The following is a 10,178-nucleotide window of genomic DNA, read 5'->3' as shown; positions in this document are numbered from 1 at the left end:
TGAAGATTTACCAGGGAAAGGATTGCAGTGCACATTCCCCAGTTTATACACATTTCCATTATTTTTTACTATTATAGCCCAAGCCTTCTGCTGCCTTGGTAGCCTTACAGTAGTCCATTCAATGAGCATGACATAGATTAGAAAAGAAAGAAACGTTGAGCAGTACTAGTTATTAAGGACAAATTCCATTTTGATCTCTTACCTTTTTAACAGAGTTTTTTGCTGTTCTCATCATTAGGATTCTCACAATGCACTTACCCATAAAATGTCCAGCACTGCTTGCTGCCCTTTCCTTTTAGACTCCTATCATGATCTTCCTACTTAAATACAAAAGCTTGCATTTTGCTTTTCTGCTCTGGACAGTACAGCAACCTAGCATTCAGCCAAAAGGTCATAATGTGCTCTGCTTCTTCTCCTTGTTATTTCCCACCATAAGGAGAGTTTAGAACAGTACTGTATCTTGCAGGATATTCCCAGAACTAATTCACTCATCATGAACTGGGTATTATTTTTAGCCTTATTAAGGTAGTGCCTTATGACACGAGATCAATGATCTGGGTCCTGTTCAATGAGACAGGTATTCAAAAGGCATTTTTTACCAAGCCAGAAATTTGGAACAAATTCCTCAGGTCTAGAACACCTGATCTAGCCTACTGATGACATATGTATGATGACATAAAGCTTTATGAAATTAGGACATTTGTTTTTACGGGTTGTTGTCAAAAAGCTTTCAAAATGGTGACTGGGACAGCACAGTTAACACTGTCAGCACAGACAATAGTGTTTAACAATACTAAGATAATCATTAACTGGCGTTTAATTCTCCAGAAAAGTCAGGTATTCACAGTTTCTGTTGACACCAGTTGCCTTTTATAAACTTAGCCAGGGTGGCTTATGAATTACAATTTTACCCAAGATCCTTCACTACCCTGCCCTGCCTTCCCCCAGAGCCAGGAGAAACATGAAGAGAAAATCCTGTTTTTTTGTTGTATTAAACAGGTTTTGATTCTTGACCCCTTGGGGATATAATGCAATATTAGCCTGGGGAAGACACACAATTTGTCCTGTCAGGTGATCTTATGTTTAAAGACAGTTTGAATGAGACTGATTATGAAATTATCTCTGTGATGGAAAGAGGAATACAAGTGGTATGGTCAAGCCATGATATCCTCAAAGATGTCTAACCCAAGTGGGAGTGCAAAAAAAAAAAAAAAAGTAAATTATCTCAAGTGATTACAGCATAGAAGAGCAGCACAGAAATGCAGGACTAAAATCAGAAAGTCTGACATATAAGCTAAGAGATAAACAAAGTGCATAAAGAAATAATTCTGTAAGTGCATAAGGGATCCAAGAAGACAAAAAATGGCCTTGATGCACTGCTTACCTTTTGAGATGTGATGGTGAGAATGCTAGAATGCTTAATTCCATTTATAGTTTCCTTAACTACAAATTGTTCCTTAAAAAGGTCACTTACAAACAGTGTTAGTTTAGTGTGTCAGTAAATGAGGGGCAAGAACTCAAGCCAGAATAGGGAAATATTGCTTGATACAGTAGTTAAATCCATTAGATGTTTATACGTCTATAGGAGATTAATTCTATAGTACTTACAAAGTTGGATGAAGCAATTTCAGATAAAACCTCTAGCCATTATTTCCAAGAATTCATAAAGGGTAGATGAAACTTTAGAAGCCAACCCAAGACAAACTCTTTGTGAAAATGGGGAGAAGAAAGGAAAGGAAAGGAGAATAGTGAGGAGAGGTAATAAGAGTTTTCCACAATGTAAAAGGCTATTGCAAGGAAGAAGGGAATAAGTTATTTCTTATGGTTAGAGTTGGACAAGTATCTACTCAGGACTAGATTTTCCCTCACTGACAATTTTTAAGAACATCCAACAAGATGTAGCTGATCTGGAGTAGCGTTGTGAGTTAACCCTAGGAGGTGCTGAGCCCCACACAACCCCTTGCTTGCTCCCCACCAGGGGATGGGGAAGAGAATTGGAAGGGCAAAAGTGAGCAAACTCATAGCTGAGATAAGGACAGTTTATGGCTTAATAGGTAAAGCAAAAAAAAAGAAAAAGGAATTAATTCCCTACTTCCCATTGGCAGGCAGGTGTTCAGCCATCTCCAGGACAGCAGGCCTTCATCATGCATAATGTTTACTTGGGAAGACAAATGCCATAACAACTATTGGCACCCCCTTTCTCCTCCTTTTGTTCAGTTTGTATTGCTGAGCATGATGTCATATGGCATGGGATATCCTCCTGGTCACTTGGACCCAGCTGTCCCAGCTGTGTCCCCTCCCAATCTCTTGTCCACCCCCAGCCTAGTTCACTGGGGGATAGTGTGAGAAACAGAGAAAGCCTTGACACTGTAAGCACTATTCAGCAACAGCCAAAACAGTGTGTTGTCAACACTGTTTTGGTCACAAATCCAAAACAGCACCATATGATTTGCTGTGAGGAAAATGAACTCCATCCCAGCCAAAACCAGTACAGCTAGGTGTAGAAGATGGGACTAGATGATTCAGAGGCACTCCGGAAAACTCAAGACTTGGCCTAGTAGGTGTTTACATAAGGAAAAAGGTTGAAAGACAGAACTGTAAAACTTAAATGGTTTATTAACGCCACAGCATATATCTCCATCCTTTTCCATATTACCTTGCACAGGTTCTGTTTTGCTGGACTCTGTTTACAGATGCACATAATGCACTACTACTTTTTGTATACTGTTCTTCCTTTTTCTTTTGAAGTAAAATTTAATAATTTGTATATTTAAAACACAAGTCTGGATCTCAGTCATCTGAAGAAATATAACTAAATTGTCCAACATTTTCCCAAGAATACAGGCTGGGTGCATCCCTTGTGTGCAGTTTTCCATCTTTATCTTACAGAGAATTTTGCAGAAGACATCCTTTTTTTCATTCTCTTCCTGTCTATATTTATATGTATTATAATACTTGTATATGTATTATACGGTGTGTGTTTATCTTACCAAGCAAAGGGCAAAGTGAATCTGCAGTTAGAATGGAAAGTGCTGGGGTTTCTAATGGTCTGATACGTGTGGTGTGTGGTTCTAAAGGCTGGCACTTGAGAAAGGTCTGTTGCTTGGAAAGTTGAGTTTCGCTCTTTCAGTAGATGACCCCAAAGTGTCATCAGTGAAGAGCTGTTGATATTTTTCATTCTCATACATAGTGAGCTTTTCAGGGTACTCTTGATAAGTTTTTACAGTCTTTCATTATAAACCTACACAAAATTTCTTTCATGCCTCAGAGAGAGGTCTTGTGATCCATTCTTTATACTATATGATGCTTTTGTCTAAGTTAAACAGAAAATATCTGCTAGAAGGGGGAATCTGAGGACTTTTTCATCTTCCCATGTACCAAAAAATGGGCATAATTTATTCTGTATAAAAGTTATGATCTTGTATTGTTCGAAAAGAGTAGTCAGTTTCAGTAGGTGTGGAATAGGACACATGGCTAATATATCCCACATAGGCAGTATATGATGATTACAATAAAGGTACCATTGATTGTCTTGTTTGCCTTTACCTTTCAAGGCTGAAGTATTTTAGCCCTTTGTACATAGAGCATGTTTTCATTCTGAGTACCTACCTTTTAAAGGGTTATATGCACAATTTATTTGTGTATACTTTCTTATAAATGTATAACTTAATTTAGTAACCCGCCCTCTAAGCTTGTGTTTCTAATTGCATGTGAAATTACACCTGGAGCCATAGATTATTATTTTCTGTTATGGAGAACTTGATTTGTGTTTAATTTAAAAAATGCATGAACTTGTTGCAAGGCTTCATCGCAAAGACTGTGAATGCCTCAAAGCATTGTAGTAGCACACTTCCTTCAGAAAGGTTTTGTGAAATAGGTATGCTATTATTATCCCCAGTTTGCAGATTAGGAACTGAGGCTGAGAAAGAGGGAAGGTGACTTGCTCAAAATCACGTGGGATCTGCCCTTCCCTGGAATAGGTCAATGAAGTCTTTGAAGTGCTCTCAAGTCTTTGGGGTCCTTGAACACTAGGTAGTAAAAAGGACAACAAAATAATAGTAGTAATTGCCATATAATACATAATTTTTGTAGATATTATTATTTTAGCTTCACCTGGGTTAAGACAAAGTCTTCTATTATTGTCACTGAGGGGCTGTGTTAAAATCAGATAGCACAAGAGCCACTTATCATTAGTTGACAACAGTTATTTTACTATAAGGTTATTCTCACTGTAATCGGTATTAGTTTAGAAATGGGATATTTTTATATTTCTTCAAGCATAGCTTTCTTCTTTATGCAGGCATTAGTGCAGTTACCACACATTCATATCCACCCCGCCATTCCCTCAGATCTAGACTTCAGGAAGTTCAAATCCAAATAGTTTTCAAATCCAAGCTGCCACTTTGATTTCATCACATCAAACCCTTGTTGAGATCAAACCTTTGAAATGAGAAAAGATTTTTAATCCAGTTACCCCAGATGGGGTACAACTCTCCAGGTCCTGAGAGCTGCAGGATTAGGAATTCTCAAACTCCCCTCACCCACCCGTGCACACACATGCAGGCGCAAACAAACTGCCCAACTTTACACGCTTTGCTCACAAACAGCACTCCAAACAAGCCAGTGTCTAAGAACCGGGAAACGCCTTTCTCCTTTCCTCTTTCTGATATAAAGGAACATCCACGCTGCCAGCACAGTCAGCTCTGTCCATATTTTGCAGGTCTAATTTTTCTTACTTGGTCAAATGATTTTGAGAACTGGGTGAAATTCATAGTAACTATAAAGATGCAATTTGCTGTCTACCTGTAACATTATTTGCAAAGAGATGAAGTGAGCTTTCTATTTCAAAATATCTTTGCTTCACTTTCATAATACAATGCTCAGTCTTGGATTCAGTCTTCAGACAACTTTCTCCTTAAGATAAATGTTGAAGGACCGTGGATAATTTGCCATGCATGAAAGCTGAAATTAACAATTCCATTATCCTGTTTATAATTTTCAGAATCAGAAATTGTCTCTTATGCTCTCAGATTCAGATTACATGGTAGGGTAATTTATGGAGATAAAAATTACATTTTACAGCAATAAAGCTGGATAATCCATTCTTACAATTATAAGAATTCCCATGCATTGGTGCTGTTTAGTAGTACCCTATATTCTCGTAATTTTGGTGACATCATACTCAAACTATATCCAAAAAGTATGTATGTACTGCTACTAAATGGGTTGGTATGTTGCTCTGTGACCCATGAAATGAGATCAAGAAATCAGTCATGAGCAGAAAGGCAGAATATGATGGGTAAAAGCATCAGTGAGAAAACATAAAGCCATGTTTAGTTTGTGGCAATTACAGCTGGCATTTCTCCAAGGTATCAAGTATGTGTGTGTCTGTGTCTGTGTATCTGTGTGCCTGTATGTATGCATGTATGTATTTATACACACAGGCACACAGGATTTATACATAATCACTTTTAAATTTATTTTTTATTATTTTGATACTAGTTGTCTTGGTCGTTCTAGGATGAGCAGCCAAAGGAAGTGGCTTTTTTGGAAGGAAGCTTATATTCTCACAAATGTTGAGTGACTTAATATAGTTTCCATTTCATAAACAGCAGCATAAGGACAGAGGAATAAAGAAAATTGGGCAATAAACAAAGTAGAAAAAATTGTGTCAGTTACTTTTCTAAGTGAATAATAATGAAGGAAACAAATGCCTTGGAAAATGACAAAGAAATAAAGCAATATCCATAAACCTCAGGTTTATGTGACTTTTTTTTTCTGAATGAAAGTAAAGCAGTTAAGCTTTCGTCACAATGAGCAGCAGCCCAGAAGTAGACAGACAGCCTCCTCTGTGTGGGGAAGATTTATAGGGACCCCTCCCGGGCCCTTTGCAAGTCCAATTCATGGGCTCCCCTGACCAAGGCTCAGAGCTGTCGCTCCAAAAAGGGAAGAAGGGAAGGCTTGTCTTTTTCTTTCTTTTTTTTTTTTTTTTTTTTTTTTAAATCACCATTTGTTACTAGAACACAGGCTTCCAAATGACGAAGGAGAGAAAGGGTTGAGGGAAAGATATTTCTCCCCTCTCCCTTGTGTGGTCCGGTGTATTCAAAGCAGGGGCCTGTCCAGTTTTACTGAGAAGGAGGAATGAGCTGATTTAACATGGATTGCAGCACTGCTGAGAGAGGGGGAGAGCAACTTCCAATCAAAGTGTGAGCTGTTTTGGTGTCCATGTGTGTGGACGTACAAGCAAGAGAAGTGGCCGGTCTCTAGGCACCTTCTTTCTAAGAGCCCAAGGGCAGATAATTGATGTGACAGACAATTCTCCTTAACCCCCTGCCAACAAAACAGCTCTTGGGCAGCTCACAGCTCTCCTCACTCAATAAAGGCCTAAACCTATCACAAAAAACATGGGAAAGATCTTGTTGTGAATAGCAACAACGCAAATAGGAATAGCAACCAGCTCTCCCCCTACACTTAAGTGTATTAAGAAACTGAGGTATGCAAGAAAACAAATGCAATGGTAAAGCTATGAGATGAGATGGTCCCAAATGTCATTGTCTCAAGCAGAATTATTGTAGTGTTGTGAAAGTTGCTCCTATTTAATGACCATACATCACCTATGTAGGAGATAAATTGCAAAACCCTTATTCTGCCCCCCTCCCCATCTAATGGTATCATACAGATTCAATTCTCAAATCACTTGTGCCAACTACAAATGGAAAGTACATAAGGAGGCACATGGCTGCTAAAACTTCTTAGCAAATGTTTCCTGATCCAGAGTCCTTTGGCTAAAAGTCCCCTCTTCTCATGAGCTCATGTCAAGCATGAGCTCTTGCCAAAGCATGGCAAGCAACCACTCAAGAATAATAGCAAAAATGTCCAGGTCTGGACACTTTCTGGTGGACTGGTGAAGTTTGGCTCATACTGGGTTGGCAAATGTCCTTAACGTTTTGTGTACTTGAGTTACATGCCCATGGTTTTGGGAATACAAGGCAATATACAGATGATTTAATCCTGCAGTGTTTATACTATTATTACAATCATTTAAAAAATCCTTGCTTGTAGCATAATGAGTGGTACGCTGGCTGAGAACAGCAGGCTGTACCTAGGAACAACTGAGGAAGGCAAGGAAAAATTGCCAAGTCCCATTAGCAAATTAATTCCAACGTAGAATACTTTAATACCTAACCAAGCATTCATAAACTAGAGGTGGCTGAATATGCAGGTAGTCAGACTTCATCCTCTACTATCAATACACACAGAAACAGCAAAACAAATAAAGAGCTTAATCAAAGTATCACTGCATTAGTGAGCCCTGGCACAAATAATCCCATTGAAATCATTGTCCTGGGTTAGAATAGAAGGCTAACTGCAAAGTGTGCAAGTCTAAAGCCAGAAACCTTTGGATACGTTACTGCATATGGTGTAATGCAAGCATTTCAGGTGGACAAAATTGTTTATATGCAAAATATATCTATATATCCATTAAAGGTAGGCTCAGACGGGAAGAGATAAACTAGCCAACATGTTGGCTTCATATCAGAATGGGTATTTCTACTTGAAGTCATAATTAAGTGAGTAATTTTCCAGAACAAAGATTTACCAAACAGCTCTGACTTGACTGAAGAGGCATAGGGGTTATCTCCTGTCATAAGTCTGTATCTTGAGGTATTAAAAATATTATATAGAACAATAATTTTCAACTGGTGGTCCTCTGTGGTCTGTGGTTATGAGCATCTCTCAGGAGGTCCCTTAAAGAAATCAGTCCATCAAGCCCCAGATCAATATGTTTAAATTACTATTCACAGATCAAAGTTTTTAAAGTCATAAAAATGAAGAGCAGATTGGAAATGATTGACCCAGAATATCTGTAGATAGGATTGCAAATTATTCTTTCCTTTTTGCTTCTTCATCTCTTTTGTCCATTCACACATCCCCGCTCTGCCAGACTAAATACTAACGTGATTAGTTTCTCATGCTGCAATGAGTTATTTGCTCTCTCCTTCTTTGCAGAGTGAAGATAGGGAGCTGGAAGAATAGTGTGTGTGTGGGGGGGTGCCAGCCTGCATTGCTATTGCTTCTAACGCAAGAAGCTGCGTTTGTGCATGGCTGTGCTTGCGCGTGCGCGTGTGCTCCAACGCATGAGGCCCTGACCTGTGGAAAAAAGGCATCTCCGGCAACGAGAGCATAAGCCTCCTGTGACAGTACATAGCGGCGTAAGGGGGCTGGCTGGTGTGTGAGCCACGGAGGTGAGGGGTGGGCAGCGCAGACCCGCTGGGGTGCGGATGAGAAGGATGTAGCGTGGAGGGCGTCCAGCGGTGCCGGGAAGGCAGAGTAGGTGCTGGCATGTGAGTGAGCAGGGAGGGCTGCCTCTGCCACCGGGCCTTGGGGAGAGGAGGAGGAACAAAAGCCTCCATTTTGACGGCTCTTCTTCACCCATCAGCTCCATTTACTCAGTCTCAATAGCTGGGGCTCCGCAGCAGCTGTGGCAGCAGCTCCCGCCGGGCTCCCACCTCCTCCTCGGATGCGCACTTCCCAGCAGAAAGGAGAATGAAGAAGGGGACAGGGAGAGAGAAAGAAAGAGGGAGAGTGAAGGGGGGAGGGTAGGGAAAGAAAAGGGAAAAAAACCTTGCTGACACGGGGCATAACTTAATTTTCACGGTGCCGGGACAGCTGTATCGTGTAATCTGCCATGGCATGCCATTAAAACTTCAATGCCTTTACTGACCCAGAAGGGAAACTCAGACCGTGGAGAGCCTTTTGAAAAGAAGTGGTGATCTTTCACGATTTATGAGCTTGTCTTAAAGAAACAGACTCCACTCACTTTAAATTAATCACCCTTTTCAGGGTACATTGAAATCTGGGGTCTCTCAGCTGAAGACTGTGGAGACCTGGTACCTTATGAATGCCTGCCCTGTCTTTATTATTATTTTTATTTCATTTTATTTTTATGCCCACCAAAATGGGTTGGTTTTCAGAGGAACTGTATCTTGCAAATTGAGGTGCAAAATCCAATTACACCAATTCAGTGAAAGTCTGAATGGGGTAGCTGTGGCATTTACACATTCTTGTCCCTGCATACATTGTGCAAAGGGGAAAAGAACCTGAGAAATATGAGGAGTTAAGGACTCAAACACTAATGAAATGTGAGACATCCTCTATGATTCACCAGCTAAAAGTAAAATAGCAGTGAGTCGCCCTGCTTCCATTCTTCACACGGTCCAGGGAACAAAGAGCTGTAAACTCATACTAATAAAGCCTAAACAATTTTGAAATCATAAAAAAGCCCTGTGTGTTACAAGAAAGTGTAGATAAAACACTTCCTTACTATGTTCCCAGAAAAACTGGTGTGATTTACAAGAACAATGCCTGGGTTTTGGATTTGCAGAGGATGTAAATCAGCATCCTTCCATTGTCTGCCATTAGTATAATATCTGATTTACTCCAGCTGTTTTTCTGGACTCCTCTCTCAAGCACTTGCTTTCCTTGGCCAGCAGCATTTCTTAATTGGCATGTTTTTAATGCACAGATAATAAGTGACCCGGCAATATGAGGATTCAAAGCAATGTAGTAGTGATTTTCACATCCTTAAAACTTTCCATATCTAGCAGCAGCAACACGCTTTTTGTTCCTTTGGTGAACTAATTATGGTGTAACTTAAACCAAAGCAAAAACTTCACAAACTCACAGGCAGTGATGGAAATAAAGTAATAGATGGAAATAAGATCTGAGATCAGAGTGAAACTTGTATATGGAACCTGAACATCTGAATTAATTAAGCAACCGCCTGCCTTAGAAGACTGGACCCATGAATCCCCTAATGCACTTAAGTGCCATTCACTCTACTTTTGTTAGAAGTCCAACTTCTGACAATCTTTTGAATTGTTACTTATGATAAATACCAGAAGTGAATACTCAAAGCAAAAATTGCTCCTTTTATCCATACTTTTTAGGGTTTAGAAGTTTTGCCTGTTTCTCTGGAGTCTATGTCAGCCAGAGGTAGAGTGTGCAATCTCCTTTACATATCCAACTGTTCTTTAGACACAGCTCTAAAGAACTGTGCATGGGTGTGCATATCATCTATACAGACTCAGATGTGCGTGCCCATCTGGAGTTAGGGTACCCTCCAGAACTCTAGTTTATATAAGGCAGGTTTGTTTGTTTGCCTTATCTGCCACTGG

Source organism: Ciconia boyciana, chromosome 4 (assembly GCF_034638445.1).
Source record: "Ciconia boyciana chromosome 4, ASM3463844v1, whole genome shotgun sequence".
Taxonomy (NCBI): Eukaryota; Metazoa; Chordata; class Aves; order Ciconiiformes; family Ciconiidae; genus Ciconia; species Ciconia boyciana.
The sequence above is the reverse complement of the archived record's forward strand: the minus strand, read 5'-3'. Positions refer to the sequence as shown.